Consider the following 14,658-nt stretch of genomic DNA (forward strand, 5'->3'; position numbering starts at 1 on the left):
CAGGCAAATTTTTCCGTTAGATTTGTCATATAGGCGAATTTTACAGCGGACCAGCAAAGTAACCTCCATTCGTTTACTAAGAAGCCACGCCTCCTTCGTGTAGAAAATAGAGAGGGAATTTTGTAGTTCGGAATCAAATAGAGATGATTTTAATTTCATTAGTTTTTTTTCAATTTTTGATACATTCAAAATCTATACCTACTAATATATAAAATTCTTAAGTGACTGACTCACTGATTAATCACGATCCTGCTCAAACCACTCAACGTAAGAAGCTCAATTTTGGCATACAGGTTGATTCTAGGGTGTAGAGGTTCGAAAAGAAGAAATTTTTCGAAATTCCAGTTCCAAGGGGGTGAAACCATCCCTCAAATATTACAATATTTTTTATTTAAAAAACGGTCAAGTTTCCGAAAAACGCTTAAACACGTATATGTTATTTTGTTTTTTTACCTAATTTAAGATTTTTTAAAAATGTATACAGGGTGTTTCGAAAAATCTGGTCATTGATTAATCACGATCCTGCTTAAAGCGCTTGACGTAAAAAGCTGATTTTTGGAAAACGGATTGACTTTAGGGTGTAGAGGTTCGATAAGAAGGGATTTTTCGAAACTCGAATTCTAAGGGGGTGAAACCACCCCTCAAATATTAGAATATTTTTTATTTAAAAACCGATGAGTTTTTCGGAAAAGCTCTTAAAAACGTATATTTTATTTTGTTGTTTTACATATTTTAAGATTTTTTAAAAATTTATACAGGGTGTTTCATAAAATATGACCATTGAGTAATCACGATTCTGCTTAAACTGCTTGACGTTTAAAGCTGATGATTTTTGGCAAACGGATTGACTGTGGGGTGTAGAGATTCCATAAGGAGGGGTTTCTCGATTCCAAGAGGGTGAAAATGCCCCTCAAATATTACAATATTTGTTATTTTGTAGCGTTTTATTTTTCTTTTTATAAAATTCCAAATTTTAATATTGCTGGCGCCATCTATTCGCTAGATGTTAAACTTCATTCAGTACAGGTAGCGGTTCCTTTCCATAAAAACAAATTTCATTCAGTATAGACGATAGAGTTCACTTAATTGCCTTTGGTCATATGACCTGTCAATTCGAAGACTTCCGTTTTGCGAAAAGGAGGAAGGAGTTTTTTTCCGAGAGATTGAGATCAGAAAAAGACGCGTGGTTCAGCGTCCGACGAATCTCAGAGAAAAAGGGCTTTCTGAAACACTTTTCCTAACAGTTAGGCACGGGTATCCAAAAGTGGAGATTTGAAATCCTGTAGAATATACTGTTCAGAGCCTAGTTCGTGTTTTTTTGGCCTTTTCCTGGAATAAGATCACAGTAAGTGTATCTACCATTTTGTATCGCCATGTCTAACTAAGTTTTATTTCAGTTATTCCCGTTTTTTATTTATCTTGATAATGTTTGATTGTGCATTACTGGTTTGGATCAGCATATAGTTTGGCTATATTTTGGAATGTGTACAGCTGATTTTCAGACCGTAAGTTATTTTTTTTGGTATTCGGTGACTGTTCTGAGAGTTTTTTTTATATAGAGTAACTGGCGTATAAGAAATTGACGTATAAGTAATTGGCATATGAGTAACCACTTTTGAGACAGTATTTATGACTCTACATTTATTCTACTGATATCGAAGACTCCTGCTACTATCGAAGAGTCTACATCCACTTCCGTTAGTCTGGAGACTGCCTGCCTATCTGTTCACTACGTCATAAATTAAAAAAAAAATACAGATAAGTTCTAAGTTCAACACACAAGGTATTCCCTAAATTTTTTTTACTTTGAGATAATATTTTGAATATCTCTGTGAATTGTTGTCATTTATTCCATATATTATAGTCAAAATTTACCTTTTAGTTAACATTATAAGTCATGCTTTGTCCTTAACGGTACGTTTTACTTCAGTATGATCTTTATGTGAGAATCGCTAACACGGATTCATTTTTGAAGGGTATTGTACACGACTTGTTTCGAAACATCATCGTATTGGTACTTACATAAATTTCACCTGTTTATATATTACGTAGTATAGTATACTGGAGAGAACTTTAACTAAATTTGAGTTTACTTAAAGTAACTAACGATTTCATTGGGATAATTAAAACTGGGTTTAAACTGATTGATAATTGTGTTCGTCTTTAAATAAATGTTCAACGTAGGATAGTTATATCTGACTTTTATTCTTGATGAACATAATAGACCCTTATTGCTGTTGATTATTTTATTTTAGCTATTTCATGATCAAATTTTCTTACTGGTTTCTTACTTTACCTTTTCATACCCAAAGTAAGTGGCGCCCTTTTTACTGTCTTTGACCATTACTATTTGAATACTTAACATCAATTTTAGAATCTTTGCAGCCTATACATTATTACTTTCATTTTATTATTTAACAACATTATTAAGTCACCACAGGTCACAAGCCTTACCTACGAACCCAGCTCTCCTCTAACCCTGAGCAACGGATACCTTTTTCTTTCTGTTTGAGTGATGACAGAAAAAGTCGTCACAATTTAAAAAACGGTTAGTCTTTCGGGAAAACGCTTGGACACGCATAATTTATTTTGTTTTTTTACATATTTTGAATTTTTTTAAAAAATCATACTGGGTGTTCCAAAAAGTTGGATAATTGATTAACTACGATTCTGCTTAACTGCTTGACGCAAAAAAAAATATTTTTGACAAACAGATTTTTCGAAAGTCAAATTCCAACGAGATGAAACTACCCGTCAAATATTACCAAGTTATATAATAATATCGCCATATTGTTTTTTCTCAGGCTCAGGACATAACTGTGAGAACATTTTATCCAGTTTGTATGTTAATGGAAATTTTTGAAAATTCCTCATCTCGGGGATGATATAGGGGTGAAAGTTGGTATGAAAATTTATTACTACCTGGCATAGAAGTATAATATTTTTACAAAGTTTATGTAGTTAATAAGTCGATTATTTGATCGAACTGTATGTCTATTCGCTTTTTTCGTATTAGAAAATCTAGGTATTTTCGGAAAAAAACACCCACAGTTTTTGATATAATTTAGTCCTAGAAAATCTAAAAAATGTATCTTCTTCAGTTTTTAGTGTTTTCTCATCCATTGAATGCACATTTTTTTAAAAGCATTTTAAATAAAATCAAAACAAGAAACTTAAACTGAATAGCTGAATTAACTAAAACAATACTAAGAACACCGTGAACTAACTAAATGTAAACCAACAAAACCCAACAGAAAATTAAAATCGGAAACAGCTAATAATAATGATGTATGTAATATCCATGTGAAACAACTGAAGAAACTGACTTAAAAATCCTCTGAAAACCTTCAATATTCCCATCTTAGATTCCCATATCCTTTTTCTAGGACACTGTTGCCAATTCTACTTACCAATTTGTATAAACTATATCGGTATCACGGCACATGCAAACAATATGCCGTGTCTGTATCATAAAAGTACCTATTTGCTATATAAAAGATCAGCTGCTAAATTTTAAATCAATTTAAAATATCAAATAAAATTATAGTAGTGCATAAAACTATTAACAAGCAGGATATAAAAATAATTAAAGATAATTTAAGCTGGCTAATAGTAGATAGACTTTAGATTAATATTTGAAATTAACAGCTGGAAGTACAGCTAAATACAAACGGCAAGCTGACAACAAAGATCCTATTCTTTAAGAATTGTATATTTCTGATATTTTATATAATTTTTAATTTTAAAGAAATCGTCATTTTCTTTATACATATGTATTGATCTTAACCGATTGTTAAAATTTGTAAATTTCTCATACTTTACAAATAAATATTAGCTGATATTTCCTAACATCATGTAATAGTTATTTATTATTATCCAGGAGAAAGCGCTAATACAAGTACATATAACATTTAATTCTCACATAAAAAAAGTTCAAGCTGGCAATCTCGCTTTGACTTTATAATCGTGCGGCGGCTGCGACGGCCAGACGAGGCGGCGCGGTGTATCAAAGGCAAGGTTAAATGCGAGAAAGAACGAAAGAAATGGAAGCTTAGAGAAGGGGGTGTGCGGGAACGATTTGAAGTCACCACGGCTGTTTGTTTGGCCGAATATTTTGCCTTCATCGACGGTATCGCCGCTCTGTCGTCGCACTTCCGAACATAGGTCTTTTTGAACACAAAATTTCCCATAAGGTGTCGCATCTGTTTAGGTTAGTTTGTGATAATAGTCTAATACAAGGATAACATTAAATTGGGCTAAACGTTGGCAACGTTGACAGACATCTGGCGTAAATTCGCTTTGTTTTTTGTGGTTATGTATAATTGTTTTGTTATCGTTGTAAAAAGTGTTGTGCGGTATTTTCCCTATGGAAGAAATGTTCTGTAAGTAAAGATAAACTATGCAGTCGCAAGAATGTAATAGTGCTTGTTTTTCATTTTTGCAATATAATGAAGTTATAGCAAAAGTTAAGCTTGCAAGAGAAAGAAATATTAAGGAACCTAGTGACTATGAATTTTTTGATATGTTTTAGTGATGACGCTTTGGAACAGGATCTGTTATTTTCGAAACAGGTTTGTTTTGGAACTGGCTTGGAACAGGTTTATGTCCTATCCTATACCAGTTCCAGTTCCAACTGTTCCAGCTGTTTCAAAACACTGCAACTTAAATTAAATACTTAAAGAAATAAATTCTTGGAATTGTTTAAATTATGTTATCTACTATATTTGTGATACTAGATTCTTAATTGTGTATTTTTCAAAATTAGATAATTATATATTATATTGCATTTGGCAACATCGCCAGTACGTTTTTTTTGATGGTAAGAAATCCTCTTCGCCTATTCTGTTTACATTAAAAAAAACTCTGCGCAAAAAATGTATACATACCGACAAAGGAACCGCTTGTTTTTATTATCTAGGAATGTAAATTGTTTTTATTTTATATAAGTATTTTACTATTTTACATATATAAAATAGTAAATATTAGATATTCTTTTCTTTCTGTATTTTTAAATATTGATTTTCTATTTAAAATTCATTATAAAAATTTAGTTGAATTTTAATTAAATATATCAAATATCGGCAACGCTGCAAAAACCGTCACCCTTGTTTTTTTTACGTCTATGCACTATATTAGTGCACTCGCACTGAATCTCGATAATATAACGTCAAGCGACCGCGTCGCTAAAGCGATATACTACCTCGTTTCTCAACTGAAACTAGTTCTTTTTACTTAACTGTTCCAAGTCCCAAATTGTTCCAAGTCCCAAACAGTTCCAAGTTCCTAACTGTTCCAAGCACTAAACTCTTCCAAGCCGTAAACTCTTTCAAGTCCCAACCTGAACAGTGGGACTTGGAACAGTTTGAGACTTGGAACAGTTTAGCGCTTGGAACAGTTAGGGACTTGGAACTGTTTGAGACTTGGAACAGTTTGCGACCTGGAACAGTTTAGGGCTTAGAACGGTTAGGAACTTGGAACTGTTTGAAACAGTTAAGTAAAAAGAACTGGTTTGAGTTGATAATCGAGATCGTATATCGGTTTCTTGCTCACCATACTCTCCCTGTACAATGGAATAACTTTTACTGGCAACCTTTAGTAAATGTTACTTTCACTAGTGAATGTTAGAAATTACCTAAGAAAAGTTGACAAATCTCTTTAAAAAACCACATTCACTGGTCCAATCCGTAATTGCTAGCATTTCCTATTGAATGTTAATAATCACTGAATTTTCGACTTTCACTGTAACAAATATTAGGGAAGACGTACTTTCTATATGTCCTGAGCCAGTCATAACCTGGTATGTATCTCCACCATAGATTTAGTAAGAACAGATATCACATTAGACATTTTAACCCGATCAAACAATCGGAGGTTGACTACGTACTGTAAAAACCAACTGAGATAGAGAAGGCGACTTTGCCGCATCTCAAATTTGCGCCTATCTACTCAGTTTGAATTGCAGAAAAGGTGACTTTAAAACCTTTACCGGATATCAATAAATCTCAATTTCTTAATTAAATTAATAGTTTATTTTTAAAGAAGCATGCGTTGTAATATGTTATTAACCAGAGGATATATGCGTTACTATTAAAGGACATGTTTACTGTTTAATGTGCTGAAACGTCTAGAACTATTGGCAACGTCGCTGCTAGTCTTCCAGAATGAAATGAGCCGTCCGTCCCACCACCCCTCGCGACGGCCCTTGGTCCGTTATAGCGTACTACGTTTAGCTTGCGGTGTGTTTGAAGTCGGAATCAAGACGAAAGTGAACTTTCAATGTTTTTTCGGTGGTTTTTGTTTTTGTTTTTGTTTAACGTACTTTTGAATCTGCGAATTCAGTATGGTACGACAGTGTCAAGTGTGTGGAAAAATAAGCTCAAATTACCCGAATTTGTCTTTTCACAGGTGGGTATTGTTTTCGTCATTGTACATAGGCGTCCCACAAGGGAGCCTCTCACAATCAAAATAATTTCTAATTATATTTGTAATTAATCTATTAAAACAAGAACGTAGTAGCCAGTAATTGAATTATAATTCGTCTCAATGACTACCTAACTGTTGTAGATCATAACAAATTTGAATATAAATTTGAAATTTTGTTATATTGCATTTGAAATTTTATTATAAGCCAGAAAGTGACATTTTTTTTTAAATTGTGTCATTTTTGGTCATTATATACGATATTCTAAAGGAATTTTGCTCAACAAATAAACACAGGTGTTACCCGACCTTTTTTACATTTTATTGCTTTATTATATCTGCCCCTTCGGCCTTGTTTAGACAATTTTTTACCACTGTACAAATACCTCTTCCTAGAGTTATTTGTACGGTGTGTTACCTTTTTAGAATGGGACGAACAGTAAATAATTCTTAGGCTACTAGTTTTATACATACCTATATACAGAGTGACCCAGGCCTCCAAAAAAGCTTTTTACCTATTACTACTAGCTGCTCTCGCCATCTAGTACTCGCCATAGTAGTACGTTTTGTACTCAAATGCTATTTTCTGCTTTTATGCTTTTCGTTTGTCGAATTGAGGGTTACAGCAAAGTCGGCCTGACGATGGAGATAAATCTCCGAAATCGGTCGTCGAATGGCTGTTCCCTTCAGTCTGATGAACTTAATGCAGAGAATAAGCATATATGTAGGGGTTAGGCCTTAATAATTTTTTGCTTCTTGTATTTTGTTTATTTATACAAATCCTACCAAGCCTTGAGCTCCATCTACTGTAACGTAGATGAAGCAAACGTAATTCATTATTATGCTACAGAAATCCCATACTGTAGCACACAGGTTTGATACTTTTAATGAATCAATTTTCAATTTTCTCATTAAATATTGATTTTAGGTATAGGAAGTTAATTAATAATACAAGATTAAACAACTATTACACAGTACATCACAGGAAGCTATCGATTGCGAACTAACTAAATCGTTACTAATTACTAATTTTGAAGTTCTTTTTAAGATCAAAAATGGTAAAACTAAAACCTAAACTATCATTTCGGATTAAACGGGAAGTTCTAAATAATGTTGCCTATTCTAAACAAGAAAAATTTATTTATAAGTTTTATAACATCTCTAATTAAATTTGGACGAAAATAATATTTCTGTTTGCTATTGGTAATTTTCTCAGGGAAAATTAAAAAATTAAACTTTTTAAGTCAAAAAAAGTCAAAAATACAAGTTATTCCAAAAAAGGACTGTCCTTTTCAAAAAAGGACAGGTGGCAACCCTAGGTATTTCTGGAATGAAAATTTAATGGCAAATCTACAACTTTAGTTTGAAAATATGTTCCGGCCACCTATGTTTACAAAAATGTCTAAAATGTGCTTTACTATTGCCTCCATTATCTGAAAAAAAAATGAAAGAAAAGTCACCAACCACAAACCTAATATAGAACTGTTTCGGAAGCATGAGTCACCTTATAGATATTCAAAAGTAACTGAAGGTTTATATAGAATTACATTTATTTAGAATATTAGATTTATATATTTAGATTTATTTTTATAGAATTTTCTAAAACTAGCTACTAACGTTTCAACATAAGTATATGTGGGATATTAATTATATTATTATATTAGACCTTATAACAAAACTCATCTGACGAAAAAGTGTTAATGTAGTATATTAATATGGAGTAAAAATTTTACTAATTACTTTACTTTTACTTTACTAATTAAATTCGTTCCAAAAAACGATACGCCACTGGCCATGAGAACAATCCAAATGGGCCTAGTTGCCGGGGTCGGAAATTTTAGACTTCTCTGTCTCTTCTGTCCTTGTCTAACACATTGGAATGTTTGATACACTACCAACGAGTATTTATGAATGAGATGTTCGGTCTATATTTATAATGTCTTTGATCTCCACCAACGACAAGAAACATTACGTTCTATGTTTCTTCTGTATAGAACTTACAAATATGATACTTCAATTGTGAATTAATTGTAATTAATTCAATCAAATTTTTAAAATGCAATTTTTTCCTCGTTAGTAATTTTTTGTTTCTTCAACGTTTCTTTTGCTCTGAATTATTAATAAGCGGCAATTATATTTCGTTTTGAAATGAAGCTGTCTAATTAAGCCGTCTTACATCCATAAAATTATAAACTTAATTTCGTTCTCGGCGAAGACGGGCTAAGACAAATTTAAATTAATTTCTTGGCGACATTTTAGGAAGCGCGTATTCGTACAACGTAAGTTTTTTAAAGTTAATTTTAGGGGAAGAATTATTTATTTTTAAGTAACAATTTTTCAAGCTTCTTTCTAAAATTCACAATTCACCCCAGCATCCTTCAAGCAAACATTTCAAATGTATGATTTCAGTCTAATAACTATTTAGTCAACATGTTTAATTTATGTCAATGGTGACAGGTCTTGATGATTTCGATTCCAAATATCTCGAGAACCATTACTCGTAGCGATTTTTACCAAGATACTTTTTTTACGTAAAAAATGTAGTAAATGTATATTTTTTTACTCATCAGATTTATACAGGTACGGATGAAAAGTTATTACTCTTCAAACCAGTTAAAAAATTAGTAAGTGGCGCCCTCTACAAGTAGGAATCATATTGGCACAGAATATCTAGCTACGCAACAGAAGCCTCGTTACATGTATAAAATCGTAGGTCTCAAAAGGAGACAGGCTTTTAAAGTCTATCTCCAAATCAGATATTTTGATGCGGTAGTTTCACTACTACATAACAGAAGGCGATAAATTTAAAAGAAAACAGTTTTCTACAAACGAAATTTAAAAGAATTTTATGCAGTGTTGCCATTGTGTAATTTTTATTGTAATACTTCCTGATAAAGCCTACCTTCAAATTTGCTACATCATTTAAACATATTAAAATAGATTAGAGCTCTTTTTTCAAACGTTTAAGTATTTAACTTGCCATGTTAGTTGGAGTTAAATCTTGAGCTGAATTAAAATCACTTCCTGACGTTTGATTCTAACTGAATCCTGAATTTTGATTGTAATTCGGCGACAATATTGACATTGCAATATGATAGTACTATGATGCATATATAAAGTGGTACCTTAATATAGTACCATATTACGATACCACTTCCTGACGTTCGATTGGGCTCATATTTGATTATACTTGCGTATTTTTGATGACATTGCAATATTATGGTACCATGAAGCATATCAAGGGGTACCATAATGTAGTACCACATTACGATACCATTTCCTGGCGTTCGATTGGGCCCAAATTTGATATACTTGTGTTTCTTTATAAAGATTTGTTTAATTAATAATTTTAATTTATTTTACGAATTTTAATTTATTGTACGATGTCGTGACAGCAACTTTTATACCGATCTAATATATTATTAATTGTACCTGTGTCACTTCTGAAAATCTACCTAGGTCTATATAAATAACATGGCAAACAGAAAAAAATTGTTATTATAGTATTTTTTTAGTCAATTAACATTTTTTGTACTACATTTTAATAAATCATTTCTATTATTATTAAACGTATATTTCATTACTAACGTTTCAGAATTAATAAATATCGCTATCAATCGCCCTGTATATTATTAATTTTAAAGGTAATTAAAGTTATTTTCTTAGTTAACATAATAAAGTAGTGTAAATGTATTTTGAGAGCATATGTTTTCTAATAACATACTTAAAATTAAAACTATTTTAAAAGTCAAACGAATAATTAATGTAAGTGTATCTGACAAGAAACGAAGAATAGAAAGAAACTATTATACACCAGAAAAAGAATGGGATGCCAATTAAAGTCTGTTTGAATCTGGCAACTGTGCATATTTAGCCCAGCTTTAAGGCCGTCGACGTGCCGTCGATCTACGTCGAACCAACACCGAAAGTTGAAAATTTCCAATTATATTCTGATTATGACATTGTCGCGCCATCTAGTATTTTATTTGTGCAATTTTAGCTCTTTCATTTCGAGTATTTTTCTGTTGCGTAGCTAGATATTCTGTGATATTGGCATCAAAATCAAGTTTCTCATGTCAAAAAACTCCCAGACAGCAATTTTCATCCAAATATTGACGTTACTTCAGAAATTATTTAAAAGAAATCGTAATAAAAATGAAACTTCTACACCCTGTATCTCCGAAAGTAGAATATTCTGTCAAAGTTTCCGGAATACAATTCGGACCACCCTGTATAAACTTAAAGGAAATTCAAATGTTCGATTTCCTTTCATCTCCATTCTATGGACTGCGGTTCGATTTACTTGAGAACAAACTTAGAAAGCTAGAGTGCTTCTTTGGCACTAGTGCAACTTCGTGGAAATAAATTAGACTTGACTGAGAGTGGCCCGCAAAACAAACTCAATCGATGTGTTTGCCATGTCAACACTACGATTCTATTGAGCTGGCTTTTTTTTATCGGTAACATTAAATATACACGACAAATACGAAAATACCGCTACCCTATTTCGCTCCCAAATAATGTGTATATAATTAATTAATAAGTTTGAATAACAATATACAGTAACGTACTATACAGGGTGGTACGAACTGTATTCCGGAAACTTCGGCAGCATATTCTGCAGATAAAAATAGGTAAAAAAGTTCGTATAAAAGTATGTCCTGAAATGCTTAGTTTCGGAGATACAGGGTGTAGAAGTTTCACTTTTATTTCGATTTTTTCCAAATAATTTCTGAAGTAACGTCAATATTTTGATGAAAACTGGTGTCTGGGAGCTCTTTGTCATGAGAAATTTGATTTTGATGTCAATATGCCTTCTATTTGTAGAGGGCGCCACCTACATGTGTTTTAACTGTTCTGAAGAGTAATAACTTTTTTTCCGTACCTGTATAAACCTACTGAGTAAAAAATATACATTTACAACGTTTTTTATGTAAAAAATGTCTCTTGTTAAAAATCGCTACGAGCCACCGTTCTCAAGATATTTAGAATGGAAATAGTCAATACATGTCATTATTGACAAAAAATAAACATGTTGTGTAGATAGTTATTTGACTGAAATGATAAATTTGGGAACTTTCTATTTTTTTTTTAAATTTATCATAAATTTTTCATAGAAAAAATGATGGCAAAACAGTTTGGCACAACAAACAGAAAAATTTGCTACTAAACCCATTCATTATGCTGCAGAATTACAAAATCCAAAATCACAAGGTTCTGAACTTGATGAAACCCAAATTCTTTCTGCCATAGAATGCATATACTTAATATATATAATATATAATAAAAATAAACTCAATATAAAGGAGCAAGAAATAATAGATGAACTAGCAGATTACCGTTGAAGAATTGGCAAGTTATTTGGAAATAAATATAAATAAATAAATAAATGCCTTTATTGTCAAAAAATTTTTCAATTTGTAGACAAAGGTAAACTAACAAACAAAGTAAAAAAAAACAAGGTACACAAACAAACAAACAAAAGATAATACAAAACATTATACAAATAATATTGTCAGTCTTATTGTTAAAATAAACATTTATAAATGTTTACAATGTCAAAGACCAAAAAAAATTAAAATAATGTTCAAAAATATTTAGCCAGTTTATAGCAAAATATCAATGACCTCTAAATAAATTAATTTCGATGTCATTAATAAATATAGCAATAGCAAACATTAGACCAGTGTTTTCAAGATCAAATTCGATTTTCAATTCAAATATAATTCATTTACGGCGTAGAAAGCCTTGTCTAGTAAATAAGAGTTCAATGCTTTGCGAAATGAAAAAAATGATGTTATGGATTTGATTTCAAATGGCAGGTGATTGTGCATTTTTTTCGAGTTGTATAATATTGAACTTTTAACTAACTCTGAGCGTGGGGTAGGTAGATAAAGATCTTGCTCCGCGTTCCTGAGTGGATAAGTGTGAGATGGCCTTTCTTGAGAAGCTGATACATGTTTACGTATTAGGCAAACGGATTCAAATATAAATAAGGAAGGAAGAGTCAATATTTTTAATTCTCTAAAAAAGCCCCGGCAATGAGTTCTGCTGTTTAGTCCCAGTGAATATCGAACAGCTCTCTTCTGGAGCTTGAAAATGCGGTCAAATTGAGCCGCACAACACGTACCCCAGAATGGAAGGGCATACCTGAGGTGCGACTCAAAAAGTGCATAATAAACAGTTCTAGCCACTGACAAGTTAAGCTCCTTAGAAACAGACCTTAATGCAAAACAGGCAGAGCTCAATTTTTTCGACAAAGCTTCGATATGTATGTCCCATTTCAGAGAATTGTCCACAACAAGCCCTAAGAATTTTACGGATTTTACGACGTCAATGGTGGTGTTGTCAAGTACAAAAGGCTGCAACGAGTTTTTATACGACAAAGCCTTAGTTTTAGAAATGTTGAGACTCAGGAGGTTCGAATCGCACCAAGATTTAATGGTGATTAAGTCATTTGATATAATCCTATGAATAACTTCATATGGAAAAGTAGTTTTGATAACCCAGTCTCCTGGTGGAAAGGACTGTGTTCTTCATCTTCATTATCACAAGTAGCTTCACGAATGTTGATGATGCCAGCATCTTCAGATGCCACGGAACGCAGTTTTAGCGTTTATAGTCATATTCATTCAAAAAAGAGAAACAGGCTTACTAATGATAGAGCCGCTAAGCTACTCTATGTATCCCACAATGAAAATTTGCTGAAGAAAATAGGAAACGGCAATAGATCCATTTTTTCAAGATTTTGAGGAAGTAGACTGGCAAGAAGATGTTATTGAGTGTGATGCCGATGACAGCGATAAAGATATGCCTCTTGCTCGACTAGTCTGTCAAAAATATTTTTTTTGTACAAATTTAACCTTAATTTATTTTTTAATTTGAAGAATACCTCTTTGTTTGTGTTTATGTATAAGCATTTTGTGTTTTGCGATGTTTTGTTATGATTTTGATAAATAAATATTTCAGTTTTTCTTATTTCTTAAAATATTTCATATATTTCCAATATTTCCATATATTTCCAATGTTTCGGGAAATATTTCCGAAAATATATTTCTGGAAATTTTACATCACTACTATTTTTTTTTTCCCACAATAAGGGGCCGTCCTCTGCCGGAAACACTGCGACCTGTGAGGTCTATTGTGTTTGTCCCCTTTCTATATCTGCACCCATTCTCCTATCCCTGTGCCCTGCACTAACTTATGCAGGTCCTTGATAGGATGGGAGCATAGTTCCTCCGGTTCTAGCCTAGCTTTCCCAAATAAAAGTGTCGCTTGCGATCCAGAGCCTCGCAGTGACATATTATGTGCTCCGCTGTTTCAGGATCTTTATCGCAGAGTCTGCAGCAAAGACTTCCTTGATACAGATTGAGCTTGTTCAGGTAACACTTGACAGCCATATGTCCTGTCAAGAGGCCTGTTGTAATCCGCAATTTATTCCTGCTAAGCATTAGCAGTTCTTTTGCGGTTTTGGAGCTAGGTCCTTGGATAAAAGCCTTGCTGTGCCTGTGCCCCTGTCTGTTTCTCCAGTGGACATTCTGCTTTTCCCTGATCCAGAGTTTTAATGCACTACGGGCCATACATTTGGGTATTCCCAGTACTGGCTCTGGACCAAGATAAGATGCCGATGATCCTTGCCTAGCTAGCTCATCGGCTTTTCGTTGCCTTGGATGCCGCTGTGGCCCGGCACCCAGAATAACTTAATTCTGTTCCGTCGAGCCAGAGCTTCCAGTTCACCTAGGCATTCCCAGACGAGTCTCGACGATACCTTTGGGCTCATAAGCGCCCCAAATGCTGCCTGACTGTCTGAGCATATATTGATGAGCTTATCTGAATAAGCTCTTCTATTGTTTTTCTCGCACATTGTAGAATGGCGAAGATTTCTGCCTGGAATACGGTTGAGTGTTTACCCAAGGAAAAGGATAGACTTACCCTTGGTCTTTCCCCAAATACTCCAGCTCCTGTTCCTTCAGCGGTCTTTGACCCGTCTGTATACCAGGTTAGTCCATCCTGAAGGAATGTTATATCTGTCCACATTCCTCGATCCATTTTGTTCACCTCGAATGGTTTGTGGTAGTGATAAAGAGGGGTCATCTGGTCCGATCTCATTTGGAGTAGAGGTCCCCCGATAGGATTTCCCATCTTTGTGTGTCCTGTTTCTGTCCTATTTCCCAGAGACAAGACACTTTGTTGTCGATAGAGTCCCATTCTTGCCTCCGCCTGGATCGCTATGTGAAG

General features: G+C 33.3%; 1 protein-coding gene across 1 annotated transcript in view; it reads right to left on the reverse strand.

Annotated features, from left to right (window-relative positions):
• LOC115888735 (arrestin homolog) overlaps nt 1-14,658 on the reverse strand; it is a 355,674-nt gene that overhangs the window by 315,570 nt on the left and 25,446 nt on the right. The window lies entirely within an intron of this gene.

The sequence above is a fragment of the Sitophilus oryzae genome, unplaced genomic scaffold (genome assembly GCF_002938485.1).
Source record: "Sitophilus oryzae breed Bouriz unplaced genomic scaffold, Soryzae_2.0 scaffold_808_pilon_pilon, whole genome shotgun sequence".
Classification (NCBI taxonomy): domain Eukaryota; kingdom Metazoa; phylum Arthropoda; class Insecta; order Coleoptera; family Curculionidae; genus Sitophilus; species Sitophilus oryzae.